The 24,881-nt window shown below is 43.1% G+C and overlaps 1 protein-coding gene across 1 annotated transcript in view; it reads right to left on the reverse strand.

Annotated features, from left to right (window-relative positions):
* Positions 1-18,687, reverse strand: part of LOC138998469 (zinc finger protein 211-like) — a 232,099-nt gene extending 213,412 nt beyond the window's left edge. The window contains exon 1 of the mRNA XM_070400587.1: positions 18,647-18,687. The gene's annotated coding sequence lies outside the window, so the exon portion shown is untranslated. The remainder of the gene's footprint in view (positions 1-18,646) is intronic.
* Positions 18,688-24,881: the final 6,194 nt, after the last annotated feature.

Raw genomic sequence — 24,881 nt, forward strand, 5'->3', positions numbered from 1 at the left:
ATGGCTACACTTTTATGATGGATATGATGTCACAAAGGAAATGACATTACAATGTCTATCACCTTATTGTGGCTATGATGTACAGTGCCTGTGGCATTATAGTAGCTGTGACATTCCATTGGCTGTGACATTAAAGTGGCTGTGAGATTACAATGGCTATGATGTCACAATGGCTATGAAGGTACAATGGTATGACACTAGAGTTGCTATTTCATTACTATGGATGCGATGTTACACTGGCTAATACATTACAATATCTAAGATATTAGAATAGCTATGACTCTACAATAGATGTTATAGTGGCTATGATGTCAAAATGTCTATGCCATTATGGCTATAACATTACAGTGGCTATGACATCACAATTCGCATGAAGTCACAATTGGTATGACTTCACAATGACTATGATACTACAAGGGCTATGATGTTACAATTGCTATGACGTCACAATGGCTATGACATCACAAATCTACGAAGTTACAATGGCTATGCCATCACCGTGGCTATGACGTTACAATTGTTCTGAGGTTACGATGGCTATGACATCACAATGGATACGCCATCACAATGGTACGCCATCACAAAGGCTATGACATCACAATGGCTATGACATCAAAATGGCTATGACCTCACAATGGCTATGACGTCACAATGGCTATGACATTACATTTGAAATGACTTAACTATGTCTTTGCATTATGTTCCTTATGATGTTACAATGGCTGTGACATTTTGGTGCTTATGACGTCACAATGGCCATGATTTCACGATGGCTATGATGTTACAAAGGGAATGACGTAACAATGTCTATAACATTGTGGCTATGACGGTACAATACCTGTGGAATTATAGTAGCTATGACGTCTCAATGGCTGTGACATTAAAGTGGCAATGAGGTTACAATGGCTACGATGTCACAATGGGTATGAAGACACAATGGTTATGACACTAGAGTGGCTAGGCCATTACTACGGATATGATGTTTCAATGGCTATGACATTACAGTAGCTATGATATTACAATAGCTATGACTTTACAATAGATATGATGTTATAGTGGCTATGACATCACAGTTGCTATGAAGTCACAATTGATAAGGCTTCACAATGACTATGATATCACAAGGGCTATGATGTTACAATTGCTATGATGTCACAATTGCTACGACATCACAATGGCTGTCACAATACAGTGGGAATGACTTTACTATGTCTGTTACATTATAATGCCTAAGATATTACAATGGCTTTGACATCATAGTGGCTAAGACGGCACAATGGCTGCAACGTAATGATGGCAATGACATCGCAATTGCCATGAAGTCACAATTGATATGACTTCACAATGACTATGATATCAGAAGGCTATGATGTTACAGCGGCTATGATGTCACAATGGCTACGAGGACACAATGGCTATGACGTTAAAAAATCTGTGACATTATTGTGACTCTGACTTTACAAAGGCTATGACATTATAGTGATTATGACGTCACAGTAGCTATGACGTTACCATGGCTCTGATGTTATGATGGCCATGACATGACGATGGCTATGATGACAATGACTATACCGACACAATTGCTAGGACATTCCAATGGCTATGAAATCACAATGGCTATGACATTTCAATGGATACAACATTATAATGCCTATGACGTTAGAATGTCTATGACATTAAAATGCTGTGACATCACAATGGCTATGACGTTTGAATGGCTATGACGTAAAATGGCTATAACTTTCAATTTTCAGTGACTTAACTATGTCTATGTCATTATGGTGCCAATGATGTTACAATGGCTGTGACATTTTAGGGGTTATGACCTCACAATGGCTACGATTTTACGATGGATATGAGGTCAGAAAGGCAATGATTTTACAATGTCTATCACATTATTATAGCTATGACGGTACAATGCTTGTGGCATTATAGTAGCTGTGACTTTTCATTGGCTGTGACAAAGTGGCTGTGAGGTTACAATGGCTATGATGTCACAATGACTATGAAGGCACAATGGTTATGACACTAGAGTTGCTATTTCATTACGATAGGTGAGATGTTACAATGACTACGACATTACAATAGCTATGATATTACAATATCTATGAATATACAATAGATGTGATGTCATAATGGTTATGATGTCATAATGGCTATAACATTACAATTGCTTTGACATCACAACTGCTTGAAGTCACAACTGATATGACTTCACAATGACTATGATATCACAAGGGCTATGATGTCACAATGGCTATGATGTCACAATTACTATTACAAGACAGTGGCAATGACTTTACTATCTCTATGACATTATAGTGCCTATAATGTTACAATGGCTGTGACATTATAGTGGCTATGACGTCACAATGTATATGACGTCACGATGGCAATGACGTCAATGCAAATAATGTTACAATGTCTATGAAACTACACTGGCTGTCACATTACAATATATGTGATGTTATAGTCGCTGTGATGTCACAATGGCTATGCCATCACAATGGCTATGACATTACATTGGCTATGACATCACAATTTCTATGACATTATAGTGGCTATGACGTTCCAGTGGCTATGAGATCACAGTGGCTATCTGGTTCCAATGGCTATGCCATCAGAGTGGCAATGACGTTATAATGACTCTGATGTTACAATGGCTATGATATCACAATGGCTCTGACATTGCAATGGCTATGACATCTAAATTGCTATGATGTTAAATTTGCAATGACTTAACTATGTCTGTGTCATTATGGTGCCTGTGACGTTACAATGTCTGTGACATTATCGTGGCTATGATGATGCAATTCCTGTGGCATTGTAGTAGCTATGACTTTTCAATGGCTGTGACATTAAAGTGAGTATGACGTCACAATGGCTACGTCATCACTATGGCTATGACCTTATAATGGCCGTGACATCACAATTGCTATGAAGTCACACTTGATATGACTTCACAATTACTATGATATCACAAGGGCTATGATGTTACAATTGCTATGTCACAATTGCTACGTCGTCGCAATGCCTATGACATTACAGTGACAATGACTGTACTATATCGATGACATTATAGTGCCTATGTTTTTACAATGGCTGTGACATTATAGTGGCTATGATGTCACAATGTCTTTGACATCACGATGTCAATTATGTCAATGGAAATGGCGATTCAATGTCTATGAAACTAAAGTGGCTATGATATAATATATATGTTAATATAATTGCTGTGATGTCACAATGGCTATGCCATCACAATGGCTATGACATCACAATGGCTATGAAATCACAATGGCTATGACATCGCAATGGCTACGACATTATAATGGATATGATGTTACAATGTCTATGACATCAAAATGCTATGACATCACAATGGCTATGATGTTTGAATGGCTATGAGGTAAAATGGCTATAACTTTAAATTTACAGTGACTTAACTATGTCTATGTCATTATGGTGCCAATGATGTTACAATGGCTGTGACATTATAGTGGTTCTGACTTCACAATGTCTACGATTTTAAGTTGGATATGTTGTCAGAAAGGCAATGACGTTACAATGTCTATCACATTATTGTAGCTATGATGGAACAATGCCTGTGACATTATAGTAGCTCTGACTTTTCATTGGCTGTAACAAAATGGCTGTGAGGTTACAAAGGCTATGATGTTACAATAGCTATGAAGTCACAATAGTTATGACACTAGAGTTGCTATGCCATTACTATGGATGTGATGTTATAATGGCTATAACATTAAAATAGCTATGAGTTTACAATAGCTATGACTTTAAAAGAGATATGATGTTATAGTGGCTATGATGTCACAATGGCTATGCTATTATGGCTATGACATTAGAATGGCTATGACATCACAATTGCTATGAAGTCCCAATTGATATGACTTCACAATGACTATGATACCACAAGGGCTATGATGTTACAATGGCTATGACATCACAACGGCTATGACAAGACAGTGGCAATGACTTTACTATGTATATGACATTATAGTACGTATTATGTTACAATGGCTGTGACATTATTGTGGCTATGATATCACAATATGTATGACGTCATGATGGCTATGAAGTCAACAGCAATGACGTTACAATGTTTATAAAACTACAGTGGCTATGACATTTCAATATATGTGATGTTATACTCACTGTGATGTCACAATGGCTATGCCATCACAGTGGCTATGACATTACAATGGCTATGATATCACAATGGCTATGACATGACAATGGCTATGACGTTTGAATGGCTATGATATCAAAATGTCTGACATTACATTTGCAGTGACCTAAATATGTCTATGTCATTATGGTGCCAATGATTTTACAATGGCTGTGACATTATAGTGTTTATGCCTCACAATGGCTAAGATTTTATGATGGATATGATGTCACAAAGGAAATGACGTTACAATGTCTATCACATTATTGTGGCTCTGACAGTACAATCCCTGTGGCATTATAGTAGCTGTGACGTATCATTGGCTGTGATATTAAAGTGGCTCTGAGGTTAAAATGGCTATGATGTCACAATGGCTATGAAGGCACAATGGTATGACACTAGAGTTGCTATTTCATTACTATGGATGCGATGTTACACTGGCTAAGACATTACAATAGCTAAGAAATTACAATAGCTATGACTCTACAATAGATGTTATAGTGGCTATGATGTCACAATGTCTATGCCAGTATGGCTATAACATTACAATGGCTATGACATCACAATTGCTATGAAGTCACAATTGATATGACTTCACAATGACTATGATACCACAAGGGCTATGATGTTACAATTGCTATGACGTCTCAATGGCTATGACATCACAAAAGCTACGAAGTTACAGTGGCTATGCCATCACAGTGGCTTTGACGTTTCAATTGTTCTGAGGTTACGATGGCTATGACATCACAATGGATATGCCATCACAATGGCTATGACTTAACAATGGCTATGACATCAAAATGGCTATGATATCACAATGGCTATGACATTTCAATGGCTATGACTTCACAATGGCTATGACTTCACAATGGCTATGACATTACATTTGCAATGACCTAACTATGTCTTTGCATTATGTACCCTATGATGTTACAATGGCTGTGATATTTTAGTGGTTATGACGTCACAATAGCTATGATTTCACTATGGCTATGATGTCACAAAGGCAATGACTTTACAATGTCTAAAACTTTGTGGCTATCATGGTACAATACCTGTGGCATTATAGTAGCTATGATGTCTCAATAGCTGTCACATTAAAGTGGCTATGATGTCACAATGGGTATGAAGGCACAATGGTTATGACACTAGAGTGGCTAGGCCATTATTATGGATACGATGTTTCATTGGCTATGACATTACAGTAGCTATGATATTACAATAGCTGAGACTTTACAATAGATATGATGTTATAGTGGCTATGACACCACAATTGCTATGAAGTCACAATTGATAAGACTTCACAATGACTATGATATCACAAGGGCTATGATGTTACAATTGCTATGATGTCACAATTGCTACGACCTCACAATGGCTGTCACAATACAGTGGGAATGACTTTACTATGTCTGTTACATTATAATGTCTAAGATATTACAATGGCTTTGACATCATAGTGGCTAAGACGGCACAATGGCTGCAACGTAATGATGGCAATGACATCGCAATTGCCATGAAGTCACAATTGATATGACTTCACAATGACTATGATATCAGAAGGCTATGATGTTACAGCGGCTATGATGTCACAATGGCTACGAGGACACAATGGCTATGACGTTAAAAAATCTGTCATTATTGTGACTCTGACTTTACAAAGGCTATGACATTATAGTGATTATGACGTCACAGTAGCTATGACGTTACCATGGCTCTGATGTTATGATGGCCATGACATGACGATGGCTATGATGACAAATGCCTAAGATATTACAATGGCTGTGACATTATAGTGGCTATGATGTCACAATGGCTGTAACCTCATGATGGCAATGACATCGCAATTGCTATGAAGTTACAATTGATATGACTTCACAATGACTATGATATCACAAGAGCTATGATATTACAGCGGCTATGATGTCACAATGGCTACGAGGACACAATTGCTATGATGTTACAGTAGCCACGACGTCACAATGGCTATGATATTACGATGGCTGTGACATTATTGTGACTATGATGTTACAAAGGCTATGACATTATAGTGGGTATGATGTCACAGTGGCTATGATGTTACAATGGCTCTGATGTTAGCATGGCTATGACATGAGGATGGCTATGATGAAAATGGCTAAGCCGACACAATGGCTATGATATTACAAAGGCTATGACTTTACAATGTCTACAACCTTTCAATGGCTGGGACATTAAAGTGGCTATAAGGTTAAAATGGCTATGATGGTACAATGGGTATGATTTTAAAATGGCTATGACTTCTCAATGGCTATGATGTTACAATGGCTATGACAACCCAATGGCTATGACAATACAGCGGCAATGACTTTACTATTTCTATGACATTTCAGTGCCTATCATGTTACAATGGCTGTGACATTATAGTGGCTATGACGTCTCAATGTCTATGACGTCATCATGGCCATAACGTAAACAACAATGACATTACAACGTCTATGAAACTACAGTGGCTATGACATTTCAATATATGTGATGTTATACTCACTGTGATGTCACAATGGCTATGCCAGCGCAATGGCTATGACATTACAATGGCTATGACATCACAATGGCTATGACATCACAATGGCTATGACATTATAGTGGCTATGATGTTACAATGTCTCTGAGATCACAATTGCTATCTAGTTACAATTTCTATGCCAACAAGGTGGATATGACGTTACAGTGGCTCTGATGTTACCATGGCTATGACATCACAATGTCTATGCCATCACAATTGCTATGACATTTAAATGGCTATTACATCAAAATGGCTATTACGTTAAATTTGCAATGACTTAACTCTGTCTGTGTCATTATGGTGCCTATGTTGTTACAATGGCTGTGACATTATCGTGGCTATATCGGCACAATGGCAATGATTTCATGATGGCTATGACATCACAAAGGCAATGACAGTACAATGTCTATAACATTATTGTGGCTTTGACGATACAATGCCTGTGGCATTATAGTTGCTATGACTTTTCAATGGCTGTGACATTAAAGTGGCTATGAGTTTACAATTGCTATGATGTCACAATGGCTATGAAGTCACCATGGTCATGACACTAGAGTTGCTGTCACATTCCTATGGATATGATATTACAATGGCTATGACATTACAATTGCTATGATATTACAATAGCTATGACTATACAATGGGTATGATGTTATAGTGGCTATGACGTCACAATGGCTACGCCATCACAATGGCTATGACATCACAATTGCTATGAAGTCACAATTGATATGACTTCTCAAAGACTATGATGTCACAAGAGCTATGATGTTACAATTGCTAAGACATCACAATTGCTAAGACGTCACAATGGCTATGACGTAACAATGGCTATGAAGTTACAATGGCTATGCCATCACAGTAGCTATGACGTTACAATGGTTCTGATGTCACAATGGATATGACATCTCAATTGCTATGACATCAAAATGGCTATGACATCACAATGGCTATGACATCACAATGGCTATGACGTCACAATGGCTGTGACATTATGGCTATAACATTACAATGGCTATGACATCACAATGGATAAGCCATCACAACGGCTATGACATTGCAAAGGCCATGACATCAAAATGGCTATGACATCACAATCGCTATGACATCACAATCGCTATGACGTCACAGTGGCTATGACATTACATTTGCAATGACTTAACTATGTCTTTGCATTATGTTCCCTATGATGTTACAATGGCTGTGACATTTTAGTGGTCATGATGTCACAATGGCTATGATTTCACGATGGCTATGATGTCACAAAGGCAATGACGTTACAATGTCTATAACATTGTGGCTATGACAGTAAAATACCTGTGGCATTATAGTAGCTATGACGTCTCAATGGCTGTGACATTAAAGTGGGTATGAGGTTACAATGGCTATGATGTCACAATGGGTATGAAGGCACAATGGTTATGACACTAGAGTGGCTAGGCCATTACTATGGATACGATGTTTCATTGGCTATGACATTACAGTAGCTATGATATTACAAGAGCTATGACTTTACAATAGATATGATGTTATAGTGGCTATGACATCACAATTGCTATGAAGTCACAATTGATAAGACTTCACAATGACTATGATATCACTAGGGCTATGATATTACAATTGCTATTACGTCACAATTGCTACAATGTCACAATGGCTGTGACAATGCAGTGGGAATGACTTTACTATTTCTATTACATTATAAAGCCTAAGATATTACAATGGCTGTGACATTATAGTGGCTATGACGTCACAATGGCTGTAACTTCATGATGGCAATGACATCGCAATTGCTATGAAGTCACAATTGATATGACTTCACAATGACTATGATATCACAAGGGCTATGATGTTACAGTGGCTATGCTGTCACAATGGCTATGAGGACACAATGGCTATGACGTTACAATGTCTGATATTATTGTGACTATGACTTTACAAAGGCTATGACAATACAGTGGTTATGACGTCACATTAGCTATGATATTACAATTGCTCTGATGTTATGAAGGCTATGACTTGACAATGGCTATGATGACAATGACTATGCCGACACAATGGCAAGGATATTACAAATGCTACGACTTTAAAATGTATATGACATTACAAAGGTTAAGACATTTCAATGGCTATGACATTAAAGTGGCTATGAGGTTACAATGGCTATGGCGCCACAATGCCTATGACATAACAATGGCTATGACATCACAATGGCTATTACAAGACAGTGGAAATGACTTTACTATCTCTATGACATTATAGTGCCTATCATGTTACAATGGCTCTGACATTATAGTGGCTATGACATCCAATGTCTATGACATCACGATGGTTATGTAATCAACGGCAATGACGTTACAATGTCTATGAAACTACAGTGGCTATGACATTACAATATATATATTATAGTCGCTGTGATGTCACAGTGGTTATGCCATCACAAAGGCTATGATATTACAATGGCTATGACATCACAATTTCTATGACATCATAGTGGCTATGACGTTCCTATGGCTATGAGATCAAAGTGGCTATCTAGTTACAATGGCTATGCCATCAGAGTGGCAATGACGTTATAATGACTCTGATGTTACAATGGCTATGACATCACAATGGCTATGACATTACAATGGCTATGAGATCAAAATGGCTATGATGTTAAATTTGCAATGACTTAACTATGTTTGTGTCATTATGGTGCCTGTGACATTACAATGGCTGTGACATTATCGTGGCTATGATGATGCAATTCCTGTGGCATTCTAGTAGCTATGACTTTACAATGGCTGTGACATTAAAGTGGGTATGATGTCACAATGGCTATGTCATCACTATGGCTCTGACCTTGTAATGGCCATGATATCACAATTGCTATGAAGTCACACTTGATATGACTTCACAATTATATGATGTCACAACGGCTATGATATTATCGTGGCTATGATGTTACAAAGGCTATGACATTATAGTGGGTATGATGTCACAGTGGCTATGACGTTACCATGGCTCTGATAATATGATGGCCATGACTTGAGGATCGCTATGATGACAATGACTATGCCGGCAGAATGGCTAGGACATTACAAGTGCTATGACTTTACAATGTATATGACATTACAAATGTTACGACGTTTCAATGGCTATGACATTAAAGTGGCTATGAGGTTACAATGGCTATGACGTCACAATGCCTATGACGTCACAATGGTTATTACACTAGAGTGGCTATAACATTTCAATAGCTATGACATCAAAACGAATATGACGTTAAAAGGACTATGATGTCACAATGGATATGACATTTCCATGGCTGTGACATTATCGTGACTAGGACCCTACAAAGGATATGAAATTTCAAAGGCTACGATGTAACAATGGATATAACTTTAAAATGGCTATGACTTCACAATGGCTATGAAGGTACAACGGCTATGACGTCACAATGCCTATGTCAAGACAGTGGCAATGACTTTACTTTGTCTATGACATTATAGTGCCTATCATGTTACAATGGATGTGACATTATAGTGGCTATTACGTCACAATGTCTATGACGTCACGATGGCAGTGGTGTAAATGGCAATGACTTTACATTGTCTATGAAACTACAGTGGCTATGACATTAAAATACATATGATTTTATAGTCGCTGTGATGTCACAATGGCTATCTAATCACAATGGCTATGACATTACAATGGCTATGACATCTCATTGGCTATGACATCACAATGGCTATGACATTAGAGTGGCTATGATGTTACAATGGCTATGATGTCACAATGCCTATGAAGGCACAATAGTTATGACACTAGAATGGCTAGGCCATTACTATGGATGCACTGTTACAATGGCTATGACCTTTCAATAGCTATGATATTACAATTCCTTTGAATATACAATGGATATGATGTTACAGTGGCTATGATGTCACAATGGCTATGCCATCACTATGGTTATAAGATTACAATGACCATGACATCACAATTGCTATGAAGTCAATCTTGATATGACTTCACAATGACTATGATCTCACAAGTGCTATGATATTATAATAGCTACGACGTCACAATGGCTATGACATTATGATGGCTGTGACATTATCGTGTTTATGATGTTACAAAGGCTATGACATTATTGTGGCTATGATGTCACAGTGGCTATGATGTTACAATGGCTATGACATCACAATGGCTATGACAATACAGCGGCAATGACTTTACTATGTCTATGACATTATAGTGCCTATCATTTTACAGTGGCTGTGACATTATAGTAGCTATGACATCACAATGTCTATGACGTCATGATGGCCATAAATTAAACAACACTGACATTACAACGTCTATGAAACTACAGTGGCTATGACATTTCAATATATGTGATGTTATACTCACTGTGATATCACAATGGCTATGCCAGCGCAATGGCTATGACATTACAATGGCTGTGACATCACAATGGCTATGACATTATAGTGGCTATGATGTTACAATGGCTCTGAGATCACAATTGCTATCTACTTACAATTTCTATGCCAACAAGGTGGATATGACGTTACAATGGCTCTGATGTTACCATGGCTATGACATCTCAATGTCTATTTCATCACAATGGCTATGACGTTTAAATGGCTATGACATCAAAATGGCTATGACATTAAATTTGCAATGACTTAATTCTGTCTGTGTCATTATGGTGCCTATGATGTTACAATGGCTGTGACATTATCGTGGCTATATCGGCACAATGGCAATGATTTCATGATGGCTATGACATCACAAAGGCAATGACATTACAATGTCTATAACATTATTGTTGCTATGACGATACAATGCCTTTGGCATTATAGTTGCTATGACTTTTCAATGGTTGCGACATTAAAGTGGCTATGAGGTTACAATGGCTATGAAGTTACAAGGGCTATGATGTCACAATGGCTATGAAGGCACAATGGTCATGACACTAGAGTTGCTGTGACATTCCTATGGATATGATGTTACAATGGCTATGACATTACAATTGCTATGATATTACAATAGCTATGAGTATACAATGGATATGATGTTATAGTGGCTATGACGTCACAATGGCTATGTCATCACAATGACTATGACATCACAATTGCTATTAAGTCACAATTGATATGACTTCACAAAGACTATGATATCACAAGGGTATGATGTTATAATTGCTATGACATCGCAATTGCTAAGACGTCACAATGGCTATGATGTAACAATGGCAATGAAGTTACAATGGCTATGCCATCACAGTAGCTATTACGTTACAATGGTGCTGATGTACCAATGGATATGACATCTCAATTGCTATGCCATCACAATGGCTATGACATTACAATATATATGATGTTATAGTTGCTGTGATGTCACAATGGCTATGCCATCACAATGGCTATGACATCACAATGGCTATGACATTATAGTGGCTATGATGTTACAATGGCTATGACATCACAATGGCTATGTAGCTACAATGGCTATGCCATCACAGTGGCTATGCCGTTACAATGGCTATGACATTACAATGGCTATAATATCAAAGTGGCTATGCCATCACAATGGCTATGACATTACAATGGCTATAATATCAAAGTGGCTATGACATCACAATGGCTATGACATTTCGATTGCTATGACGTTTCAATGGCTATGCTGTCACAATGGCTATGATATTAAATATGCAATGACTGTCACTTCTAGCAGAAAAATCTAGAAGCACTGAAAGTGCCGCTGTCGCTGTCCATCTCTGATATATGTAGGAGGCATCTCCGTCATGGATTCCTTTTATACCAGTCCCAGGAGAACCAGGGAGGACATGTAGTATGACCAAGAAAGATACCTTCTTTAATATAATCTACCAAAGCTTTGGGGCTGTTTGTTATCCACAACAATATCTAGCCCATCCTAATGGTTATGCATTTCCAACTCTACTCTCTAGGAGGCAGCAGAGCCTAACATTAGAATCCAGAGCTCTGTTGTTGGAGATACAGGGGTTTGACTTCCAGCCCTGCCTTTTATTAACTCTACAAGCAGTTGATTTACCTTGAAATAATAATGCATGTGAAGCATTGAATCCAGGGCCTGGCACATGTAGTAAACATTCAATAACTCTTAACTCCATAGCTTCACAATGTGTACTGACTATAAACTTGTAGACAATCTAGGAAATGTCAACTTGTTCACCTATGTATGTTTTCAAATTTTGTTTTTGAACAAATATGATAGGATTATGTATATTTATCTTAATACTGTGATTTTTTAAAATAAAACTAAAAACATGTGACGACTGGAGTGGGTCTTTTTTTGAGCGTAGTCCCAGGAACAGAAAGGTTACCAGTTTGATTGCTGGTGAGGCACAAGCCAAGCTTTCTTGGTGGATTCCCAGTAGGTGGAAGGGCCCATGCAGCAGGCACAAAATCAGTGTTTCTCTCTTTTCCTTTCCCTTTACTCTCTCTACTAAAAATCAAATAAAAAACTTAAAATCAATATATCCATCCAGATTTCTGGTCTTCAGAAATAATTGAAATAATGATTTTCACCTCAGGGAGCATTCGGAAATGCTCATGGAATCTGAAATAATATCTCGAAATAAGAGATCAGTTGCAGAAAGCACTTCCCAGAAACCTGGGACCAGCCACCAAATCCTAAAGTTGGCATTTCCCCGGGGCATTTGGGTGCCCCAATACCAATGTTTGTAATGATCAGTCAGTGACTGGGATCCTAATGCCACCTGTTGGGCCAGAAAAATGAAGTTACCCAAAGGGCAATGCACCCAATGATGGCTGTATTTAGCCAATGAAAGCCCAGCACAGGTGTATTTACTCGTGGTGATTGGCTTGTGTATTACTTTCAGCTTCTTTCTCAAGGTGGGCATTTTGAACTCTTTGTTCTGTTAACATATTCATAGGTTCCAGCGCTGGATCACAAGAGGATGAGGCATCAGAGGCAGTGTTCTCCTTGTGCAGTGGTTTGTCTGTGGCTTGGTGAGCAGCAACGGCCAGTATTGAGGCCTATGTGCCTCCCTGACTCTGTTTTGCTTGCAGAGTTCTATTCAGCCTCATTCTATTTACCCTCCATCCTTGGGTGCCTGTCAGGTCCTGAAGCCCAGGTCACAGCATCCAGAACAGTGATGTGTGTGATACATGGTGTAATGGAAGAAAGAGAGTGACAGGCTGCAATGCCACCCTGTATGGTTTTGGTTGGTGTGGCTGAGATGAAAGAATTCAGGAATGCTGGGCTTGTTTTGTATCTAAAGGCAACAAAGAAACAAGGCAAAATATTGCGTGAGAAGTTTTAGTTTCATTCTCAGGAACCTAGGGCCATCGATGGCGGAGAATAAAAGAGGGACATTATCTGAAGTAGGGTTCTAAATTTCCCAACTGCTCAGGGGAACAAGAAACTAGAAGGGAAAAGATACCAGTAGGGGGCAGGAATGAGAAGTCCTTTGAAAGATAGCAAACTAGGCAAGCATGTGCCTTTAGGACTGAGGCCCTGATGTAATGTGATCATCTCCAGGTCATCTGGCTCTGGGCCTAGGGAAAGGTACTGAGTGACCAGAGCCCATGGATCCTGGCAGTGTTTGCAAGGCTCTCAACAGACCTTTACTTTCCACAAATTCCTACAAATGCAACATCACTTAGGGCAGTGGTCATCAAACTGCAGCTCGCGAGCCACATGTGGCTTTTTGGCCCCTTGAGTGTGGCTCTTCCACAAAATACCGACTTCTGTGCATGGGCCACGAAGTTTCAATCACACTGTACATGTGCGCCCACATGTGGTGTTTTGTGGAAGAGCCACACTCAAGGGGCCGAAGAGCCACATGTGGCTCGCGAGCCCCAGTTTGCTGATCACTGGCTTAGGGGTACTGGTTTGTGGAGCTTATTTCAGGGCCTCACACTCTTGTGGCCTCTGAGATAGTGGAGTCCTGGGACTCTGCTGCCACTCCCCCAGCCTTTGGGCCAGGGAAGTTTGAACAAACACTAAGCCCAGATCCTAAGTCCAGGTCTAGGGTTGTATGAAGTGCTCCCTGATTTTGGCAATTAGAGGAATGAGATGTGGGAGGTCCTCCCAGAATGTGTGAACACATGGAAGAAAGACCAGACCAGTTCTCGGACTTGTAGGCATCCTCTTTTTAAAAAGAGGGAAGTAGCCCTAACCAGGTTGGCTAAGTGGATAGAGCATCAGCCTGCGGACTGAAGAGTCCCAGGTTTGATTCCGGTCAAGGGCATCTACCTTGGTTGCAGGCACATCCCCAGTAGGGACTGTGCAGGAGGCAGCTGATCGATGTTTCTCTCATTGATGTTTCTAACTATCTATCTCTATCCCTTCCTCCCAGTAAAAAATCAAGAAAATATTAAAAAGTCTTTAAAATATAAAGTAAAATAAATAAAAAGAGGGAATTATTAAAAATGGGAGAAAATCAGGTCTAAAGGAGCTTTGTGACAACTTTATAAATATTTCTTATGGAAATGGTTTTAAAACAAAACAAGTTAACACTATACTGATTTTTGGGCCTACAATTTAAAAATATAAAACATCTCATGAGGTCACATAGATAAAAAAAAAAAGGCACAACAAACTAGAATTTTCATTATTGTGTGTGTCTGGGAAGTCAAAGGGAATGACCATTGCAGATCACAGTTCTGCATATCTTGAAAAGTAAAACACGCACTTACACTGTAACAGATAAGTAAAACACACATTTATATAAAAGAATTGACTGCGAGAGATCCAAGATGGCGGCCGACATGACAGCAGGCTGCAGCATCACATCGCAGTACAGAAGTCTCTGAGCCTCATCAAGGAGCCCCCACTCCTCCTGAGAAGCCAATGGCCATGTCCTCAAAGTTCATATCCTGTCGTAATGGAGACAGTTCAGTCCATGATCAGCTTCTCTCCTAGGCTTTAACTTCATCCTACTTCCCACTCTCCATATCCATCTGCTCCCTCTACTCCCACATCACAGAAAATAGCAGGCCTTGCATCCATCAGAGTCACTCTCTTCTTATATTGCTATGATACTATGTCTTCCCACAGCAATAAAACAGATGTCCAGATTGATATACCTGACATCAGGGGCTTGCATTTACGGTCAATGCAATGGGTGTCACCAACACAGGGGACAGATAAATGCTAACCGTAAAGAGAGATGTGAGTGATTTGACACTGGTCTTGTGTAGCAATATCCTTGTTGTCCCACAGATTCCGCCTCCAAGACCCCGAAAAACATGGCATCACTCATCACCCTTTCAATTCCAGTCCTAGGGTGCTGAGGCCAACACTTTTTGCTGCCTGCTCCACATAATTCTTTGTATCCCACTTCTCTCATACAGCTTCATTCCCAGAGTCACAACTTCAAAGACAACACATATAAGCTATGTAGAGGAGGGGATGTTTTCTAATCACCTTTTTTTCAACATGCTAACTCACCTCCTCTGTAATATATTTCTCTCTTACCCTTCTCTCTTCCAAAATCCAGTAGACAATTTCAAGCCCAGGTGACACTGATGTATGCTATCGCATTCCTATTGATCACTGTAACAGCCCCACAACAACAGGTAGGTGTGCACCTATATGACACCTAAATTCTGGACCTGGCATGTAGCGCCACAACACCTGTCGTTTCAGGAATTACCCTACAATTCCCCATGTTGTATCATCCAGTTACACAGCAGAAATGGACTCAACCTTCATTCCCTCTTATGTCAACATCAGGGATCCGTGGCCATGAACTCACAATCCCTCTCCAAGAGCACATCACTCCTTCTCCCACACCTCTCTCACACTGCACTCCCATAGCCCCAGCTCCCATAGACATCTCCTTAGTCTTAGTCATTACTCAGCGTGTGTGTTCCAGAGACTGCATGGCAAGTTCAAACAGTATCAAGTACTTTTCTGACTCTGAATGCCCACACCCAAGTCACAGCCTTCAGTTCTGCTATGAAGGCCTCCATCCCAAATTGTTTTTTCCTTCCACCTCACCTTTGAGAACCACATCAGATCTCAGTTATTCAGAGCCCAATTCTACTGCTGCTGCACTTGATGTCACTTCTCCACTCAGTCCTCAGTAATCAAGTCCCACTACCTATGGTCCCCTAACCCATGCCCTATGAGTCTCACAGATGCCCACTCCTGCCCATCAGCAAATCAAACAAACTGGATGCAATATACCAGGCCACACAAAGGTCACAAGAAATTCTGGTGAATGTTTAAGAAGTAAATATGGCCCTGGCTGGTTTGGCTCTGTGGATTGAGCATTGGCCTGCAGGGTAAAGGGTTGCAGGTTCGGTTCCGGCCGGCGGGGGCGGGGGCACGGGGGGCGGCGGAGGTACATTCCCGGGTTAGGGGCTTGATTCCCCATTGGGGACGGGCATGCAGGAGGCAGCTGTTTGGTGATTCTCTCTCATTATTGATGTTTATATATCTGTCTCTCTCCCTTCCTCTCTGAAATCAGTTAAAAAAAGAAATATGCACCAGCCACAGTCTCACCTTTTTTGAATTACTCTTCCACCTCCAATATAAAAAAAGGTAATCTACAACTCCTCCCGCGTCCATACACTTTACTATTTTCTTAAGTAGTTTCATCTTGAACTGCTCCTCAGAGTTCCAGATGGTCATAAACTAGCCTCTGAAATATCAAATATGCTAAAAGGCAAAAAATAAAAGATTTTATATTCTTCATGAACATTTCTTTTCCCATGAATTTCTCCATGTCAGTTGATGGTGGTTTCATACCATCCAAACCTTTAGGTACTGAATCCAAACCTTTAGCCTTTTCTTACCTCTCTCTCCAATCCTCAAAATTAGAAAATCCAGGTGGCCACACCTAAAACCCTGATCCATAATGCAACCGCTTCTTCCACATCCACAACCACCACTGTGCTCCAGTTACCATCACACTCACCAACACTAGCACAGCAGCTTCCATCCTAGCCTTTCTACCACCGTCCTCACACCCATACTGTGCATCATGCTGCAGTCACAGGGAGTCTAATGAGACCTGGGGCAGGTCACCTGCTCTACTGACCAATTACCCCAATGACCCCATCACCAGCAGAACAGAAACCCAAGTGGTCACAAAGCTCCTCTGGACTTGATTCCTGTCCCACTGTTTCCAGTTCCTATTTTTTTAAAAATGGACCCCCTGCTCGTCCCTGAAGCAGCTGAGTCTTCACTTCAAGCCTTTGCACATTCTGGAACCGATGCATGGAAACACCTGTCACACACAATTCCACTGGCTGCCAAAATCAGGTGCCCCTCATATGACCCTGGACCTGGACTTAGGATTTTGGGCTTGGTGTCCCTTCAAGATCCCCAGGTCCAAGGTCCCCCGAGAAGAGGGGCTGGACAGTCCCAGGACCCCACTATCTGAGGCCACGATAGTGTGAGGCCCTGACACCCCCGCAGCCCAGTCCCCTCAGCGGCTCTCACCTGCAGGAACCTGTGGGAACTAAAGGGCTGCTGAGGGCCTGGCAGCCACCCCAGGACCCAGGGGCTCAGGCCCGAGGTCCAGCGCCGCAGAGAAGCCCCTCCCTCAGGGCTGGTCCTCAGGGCGCCTCCTGCTGGGTCGCTGTGTTCACAGCCCCTCCCACCCTCACTGCCGCCCTCTCTCCTGGAGGCGGCTCCTCCTCTGGGCGTTTGGGGAACGTTTAGACCCGCATCTCAGCCTCATCCCTCTGCTGTTCACAACCACCCGCAGCCCCGTCGCCCTGAGCATGAAAGTAAAACTCCTCCCGGGACACGCCTCTCGTCCTCTTTGTCGCCTTTAGACACAAACCAGGCCTGGGTGTTCCCACCTCTCGGCTCAGTCCCCCCACGGCCTCACCCGGCAGCCCTGCAGCCCGTCGCCCTCCTCCCCCTCTCACCCCGGGTCCCCCACGAGGACTCACTGTGCTGGACGCTGCGCCCTGGGCTGCGGGACCCCAGCGGCGCCGGGTACAGAGGCTGGAGGCTCCAATGGGGTGACGCGAAGTCAAACTTTGTGAGCGGAGAGGTGTCGGGGAGGCACGTGTTATGCCCAGATTTCAAGATTCCCAAGAAACCACCAGGGAGCCAGCCATGTCTGATGCAAAAGCATAAGAGTCTTTATTTGAGCTAGCTCGAGTTCCCCTACCCTCCTTACTGACGCAGCAGCAAGTGGCAGAGAGAGGCCTAGCCCAGCGTGAAGAGAAGTTAGTCAGGGTAGAGAGAGGGGACTGTGGGACCCGCCGATTGGCCAGGCGCAAGTCGGTGTCTCACCACACAGGATGCGGTCATAGTGATGGCGCGCACCTCCCCCGACCACCACCGGTCAGTCCAGAGAAATCCTGGGTGTGGCTAGCAGAGGCCTCCTCCGGGAAGAAGCCCCCGCTGAGCACATGGCCCTGCCCAAAAGTGGAGGACCCAGGGCAAGATGGAGGGCACAGTCCCCGTCCTCCCCCCGAGAACGCAAGGAAGGGCAGGGGCGCGCGTCCGCAGGTCCGAGATCTCACCCTTCCACTGAACACGGAGGAAGTCCTCGCCGTCCCCGGCGGGGCAGTCGTTCTGTGTTGGCTCTGGAGGCCTCCCTCTGCTTTCCTGGGGTGGTCTGGGTCTGCATGTCGTGGGGGATCCCCACGCTCCCCGGCTGCAGGGGCTCGCTGCGCCCAGGCCGCCTGCGAGGGCTGGGAGGAGGCCCCTCAGCCGCTGGGGTGCTCCGTCGCCTCCGCTACGAACAGCCCGGCCCCGCGGTCCCTGACGCCGGCCTGGTCCGGGCTCTGCCTGCTGCTCGGGCTCACACTCCATCATGGCATCGCGGCTCCGCTGTGAGGCTCAGGGCAGCCGCGGTGTCCCACATGCGGTCCTGCACCCCCGGCACCGTGCGGCCGATTTGACGTGGCGGAGCGAGTAGGTGGCCCAATGGACGCCGTCGCTGGTCTCCCCATCGCCACAGAAACCCACGGCGATGCCGGGGCTGCACACCAGCGTGGCGATGACCACGCACCAGGCGGTGCAGCAGCAGTCAGTGTCCAGGTGCTCCTCGTTCCCGCCGCTGGCAGCGCAGCCAGAAGGAGTAGAGGAGCAGGAAGAGGAGGTTCAGGGCGAGGCAGGCCAGCGCAGCGGCCCAGCAGCAGCACCCGCTGGCAGTCGGGGTCCTTGAGCCACTGGCCACTGGTGGGCTCCCAGCGGAGGCTGAAGTGTGGCAGCCGGTGCAGGAGGTTCACCCACCAGGGCGCCGTGTAGCTGACCCCGGCCATGGCGGCCCGGCCCCTCGGACAAGCGGCCACGGCGCTGCTCCCCGCCGGCCGGGGCGTCGGGTTCAGGGGCCCGCCGACCCCGGTCTGGTCACCCGCATCACCTGCGTGCTCCTGGGCCCGGCCCTGCGGTGCTCCTTGGCGCTCTGCTCCGCTCGGCCGCCTGCGTCCACCGCCTCTTTGTTCGTCCTGCTTGGTGTGCGCCCTCACACGCGCGCACTCGCCCCTTCAGAGGCCCGCGGCCCACACCCGCCGCTGGGCTCTACCGGGGGGCCGCTCAGGAGCCGGCCGCACCCGGGGCCTCGCTGGTGCCGCCGCCACCACGTGGGCTCCTTCAGTCCCAGCCCCAGCGGACGAGGCCGAGCCCGGAGCACGTGCTCCCGAGAGGGACAGGCTCAGGGCCCCCCGCACGTGGCCGCCACCGCCTCGGAGCTTGGGGACGGCCTCGGGGCACTGCAGCGCCGGCGGAGGGCACGCGGGGCAGGTCTCCACGGGTGGGCTTCGCGTCCCCAAGGCTCAGGCGCCCCCAGGCCGCCAGCCAAAGGGCCCCGGCGGGCGCACCCGCACGCACCCGCCGCCGAGCCCAGCGCCCCACTCCCTCGCCAGGCGCGGTCCTTGCAGCATTGCAGACTGCCCGCGGGGCGGAGCCAGCCGGAAGCAAGCAGGGGCGGGGCTGGAGCGCGGGGTCTGCGCCTGCACTGTGCGCCCTTTCAGCACGGACACCCCAATCCCGCCGCTTTGGGGTCAACAAAACTCAGACACACCCTGCCCAGCGGGGCCGCTGCCTCCAACACCTCCTACTCGCCACCAAGCGCTGAAGCCCATGAATCTGTGCACCCACAGAAAAGGCCAAAATGACCGCCAGGAAGAGGATTAAGGAAGTCCCGCCCTAACCGGATGTGAGGGCACCAAAATGTTCTTTACCCGGCTGACTCTGGCGCAGTCCTTTCTGGGTAATGTAGATTTTGCAATGACCCAGGGGACGGCTCATCTCAGCCAATGACCTTGGTAAGTATAGGTGGTGAGGCCCCACAAGTGGTGCTGGAGGACAGGATGGGACTGGAGGTCTGCTTAACTGGTTGATGCTGACAGATATCTGAGGGGAGGGGAAGGTCAGGTATGGAATAGATCCACTAAAGAATATGTATACAGGGGGAAATGAGAGACATCTATAATACTATCAATAATAAAAATTACAGCCCTAACCGGTTTGGCTCAGTGGATACAGGGATGGCTTGCAGACTGAAGGGTTCCAGTTGGATTCCGATCAAGGGCATGTACCTTGGTTGTGGACACATCCCCAGTAGGGGGTGTGCAGGTGGCAGCTGATTGATCGATGTTTCTAACTCTCTACCCTTCTCCCTTCCTCTCTGTAAAAAATCAATAAAATATAGTAAAAATAATAAAAATTACATATAATTTTAAAAATTTTAAATACTCTAGCCCAGCTGGTGTGTCTCAGTGGTTGATCATTAACCTATGAACCAGAAGGTCATGGTCCTATCCATGGTCGTCATATAAATGGATTGCAGGCTCATTTCCCAGGGAGAATGGAGGTACAGGATGCAGCCTACCAGTGATTCTCTCTCATCATTGATGTTTCTCTCTCTTCCTCCCCGTTCTTCCCTGAAATCAATTAAAATATTTTTTTGAATGTATGATTTAAATCAATTGTACTTAAATCAAATTTTAAGAAAAGTTTAAAACTTGGGGATACCAATAATTTTACTGTGTTATTAGGAAAGTTCAGAAGCATATTTTTTGCTAATGTATCAATGTATTGGAAATGAAATACAATGATGTGCTACTGAAATATCAAATCATGTCCATTATCAGTACTATCATTTTGGCCTTTTTAAACTGACCATGATGAGAGTATTTAACCAGGAAATAGACAAATAATATAAACCTCCATATCACTTAATATATTATGAATGCTTAGACTTAAATAAGAGCAGCTCTGAACGTTAACAATGCAGATTAAATGTATAAGCATATGGTATGAGTTGACTTCAGTTGTACATAGCATTAAAACTGAATAAAACATTTTTCCTTTCCGGATTCAGAACCGATGATTCCATATGGCAAAGAGGCACTTGAGTCACTGAGGAATGAGGGAAATTTAAGCATATGTCTTACATCCTCACAGTCCTTTTTCAGTTAAAATAATAAATTTATTTAAACAATTTGAAAAGGATTATCAGCAGACATTTTAACAAAGCAGATAAAGATAGTGCAAAGAAATGTATGAAAAAATGTTCACCTTAAAAAATTCTTAGGTAGATGGAATTACAACAAAAGTGAGTTACCAATATATGCATTTCCCAGGGTTACTGTTTGAAAAGGTTAACCATTTTATGTCCTTGCAGGGTAGCAGAAAGACTGGAATTTTTATATACTGTGGGTTAGAGAGAAGGCAAAGGGAATGACCATATTGGTTCACAGTTCCGCATATTTTAAATGTAAAACATTATTCTACACAACATTTTGATAAGTAAAACATCTGTCTATATAAAGAACTGAATACAAATATTCCCAGAATATTTATTTATAATACCTCAAACCAGGAAATAACAAAAAAAATAGACAGATTAATAGATAAAGTGATTATTTACAGAACATAGTACTATTCAGAATTAAATAAACTTTTCACATAAGTATTTGTGTTGAATCTCAAAATAACAGAATAGCATGGAGGAAACCAGAATTTGTTAAAGAGTACAAATCAAATAGTGCCTATAAATTTATGAACAATATGAACGATTCTATTGCAAAAAAAAAAAAGAAAATTCATGACTGCATGGAGGGCCAGTAAATGCAGAAAGAGAGATTATAAGAGGGTATTAGGAAAATATAGGATGTGGCAAAAAGTAGGTTTAGAGTTGTTGCTATGGAAAATAATACATTAATTAATAACAATAATACAGGAATAAACTCTGCCTCATTCAGTGTCCTCAGCTGGTTGGGTGTCATCCCATTCACTGAATGGTCTGGTTTGATTCCAGGTCAGTGCACATCCCCAAATGGATCCCCAGTACGGGGCATGAAGGAGGCAATAGATCTATGTTTATCTCTCTATTCCCCTTGCTTCACTCTCCCTCCCCCCAAAAAAGAATAAAAGTATTTTCTAAAATATTTTTTAAAAAATAACCTGTGTGTTTTCTGAACTTAAAAATTTAAGCCCATTAGTGCCCCACCCTGGGTATGAGTTACAGGTGGGTTTATTTCACATGTGACGGTTTCACAGCTTTATCTCTATGTCAGGGCTCACCAAACAGCACACATGAGAAAGGTGTACTTTGTTGCATGTCAGTTCTCATTTTCTGGGAGGAACACCCTTGCCTCAGAGGCAGCAAATGTTGGCAAGTAGTGAAGACTATTGCCATTGGAATCAACAGGAATGCTGACTGGTTATAAAAGACACATCCTGGGACTAAACACAGCATTATGCTTCCTCTAGATTTGAGGTCTTGCCTGTTGAGCAATAACCTTGAGGTGAACACCATAGAGGGACCAGGGGAATCCACAAAACCATTTGATTATTTTCTCTGCCAGTGACTTCAGCTACAAGAAATAGCGATGGAGGTCCTCAGAATGTCCTCAACTATCGTACACATCACAGTCCCTGGAGTAATTTTGGATTTATGTCCAGAAGAGGCACTTTTCATCTAGTTTAACTGCAGTGTCTTCTGTGACTATGCAAACAGCGTTTATGTCCCAACTAGAGGCCCGTTGCAGGAAGATTCCACCAAGAATAGGGCTTCCTGCAGCTGGAAAGAAGCAGAGAAGTGAGCGAAATCCACTGAAGCAGGTTTCCCCTCCTGCTCCCAGCTGCTACGAATGGGTTTGCCCTCCCACTCCCAGCCTCTAAGACTGGGTTTCCCCTCCCACCTCCAGCCACTGAGGCTGGGTTTGCCCTCCCTCTCCCAGCCAATATGGCTGGGTTTCCTAACCTGCTCCCAGCCGCTCAGGCTGGCTTTCCCGTCCCGCCTCCTGCCTCCACAGCCTTGGCTCTGTTCCTGTCTCCGCTGCCTCTACTTTGCTCCCTTCTGTAGCACTTGGCTTCCATGTTGTCTTCAGTCTCCGCTCCCAGCCGGTATATGCAAATTAACTGCAATCTTGGTTGGAGTAATTTGCATATAACCGCTCTGATTGGCTGGTGAGTGTGGATTAAGGCGTAGCGAATGTACGGCAATTTGCATTTTTGTCTTTCATTAGTGTAAATAATAATTCCACCTCAACAGCCTATGAAATCTCATACATCATGACACATGGCCTCTTTATAGCACGTGGACAGCAGTTCCCCTAAACATTGCTGACACTTAATAAATACTGTGAACAGAGAATATAATTCATATTGCTCACAGAGCACAATAAACACTGCCTATTCAGGGTGACCAATGACCTCTATGATAAAAGAGGCACCAGACAGCAAATTAGATCCACAAAGTCATGCACACTTTCTCTCAAGGCCTTCTTCAGCAAAGCAAAATCGGCCAATATTGAACAAAGAGTGATTTTCTGCCATCAAGCGGTGCCTTCAAAAGCACAGATAGTTTGGGACCCAGCATATCTATTCACCTGTCCATACTAACAGATCATTACTTTCCTTTCAATCATCCCAGGAAGTGAATAAAACCAATAAAATTAAAGGTACCAAAGAAAAAACAACTTTACATAAAGATCATAAACCAGAGCAAAGGAGAGCAAGAGGTTTACAGGATGGTGAATGGGAACCTCAAAATTTCCCCACAGCATAAAATGAGAACCACAATGTCCCTGAAGAGGTAGCACTTCTTAGTTGAGGCAGGGGGCTTTTGAGAAAACCTAGGTCAGGTCAATTTTCTAGTCAGAAAGAAATGAAGATACAGCCAGAAGCTTGGAATATTCATGATATTCTCAAGCACAACCC

This window comes from Myotis yumanensis, unplaced genomic scaffold, assembly GCF_028538775.1.
Source record: "Myotis yumanensis isolate MYYU_CA2020_CCGP unplaced genomic scaffold, mMyoYum1.0.hap1 SCAF_20, whole genome shotgun sequence".
In the NCBI taxonomy this organism is placed as follows: Eukaryota; Metazoa; Chordata; class Mammalia; order Chiroptera; family Vespertilionidae; genus Myotis; species Myotis yumanensis.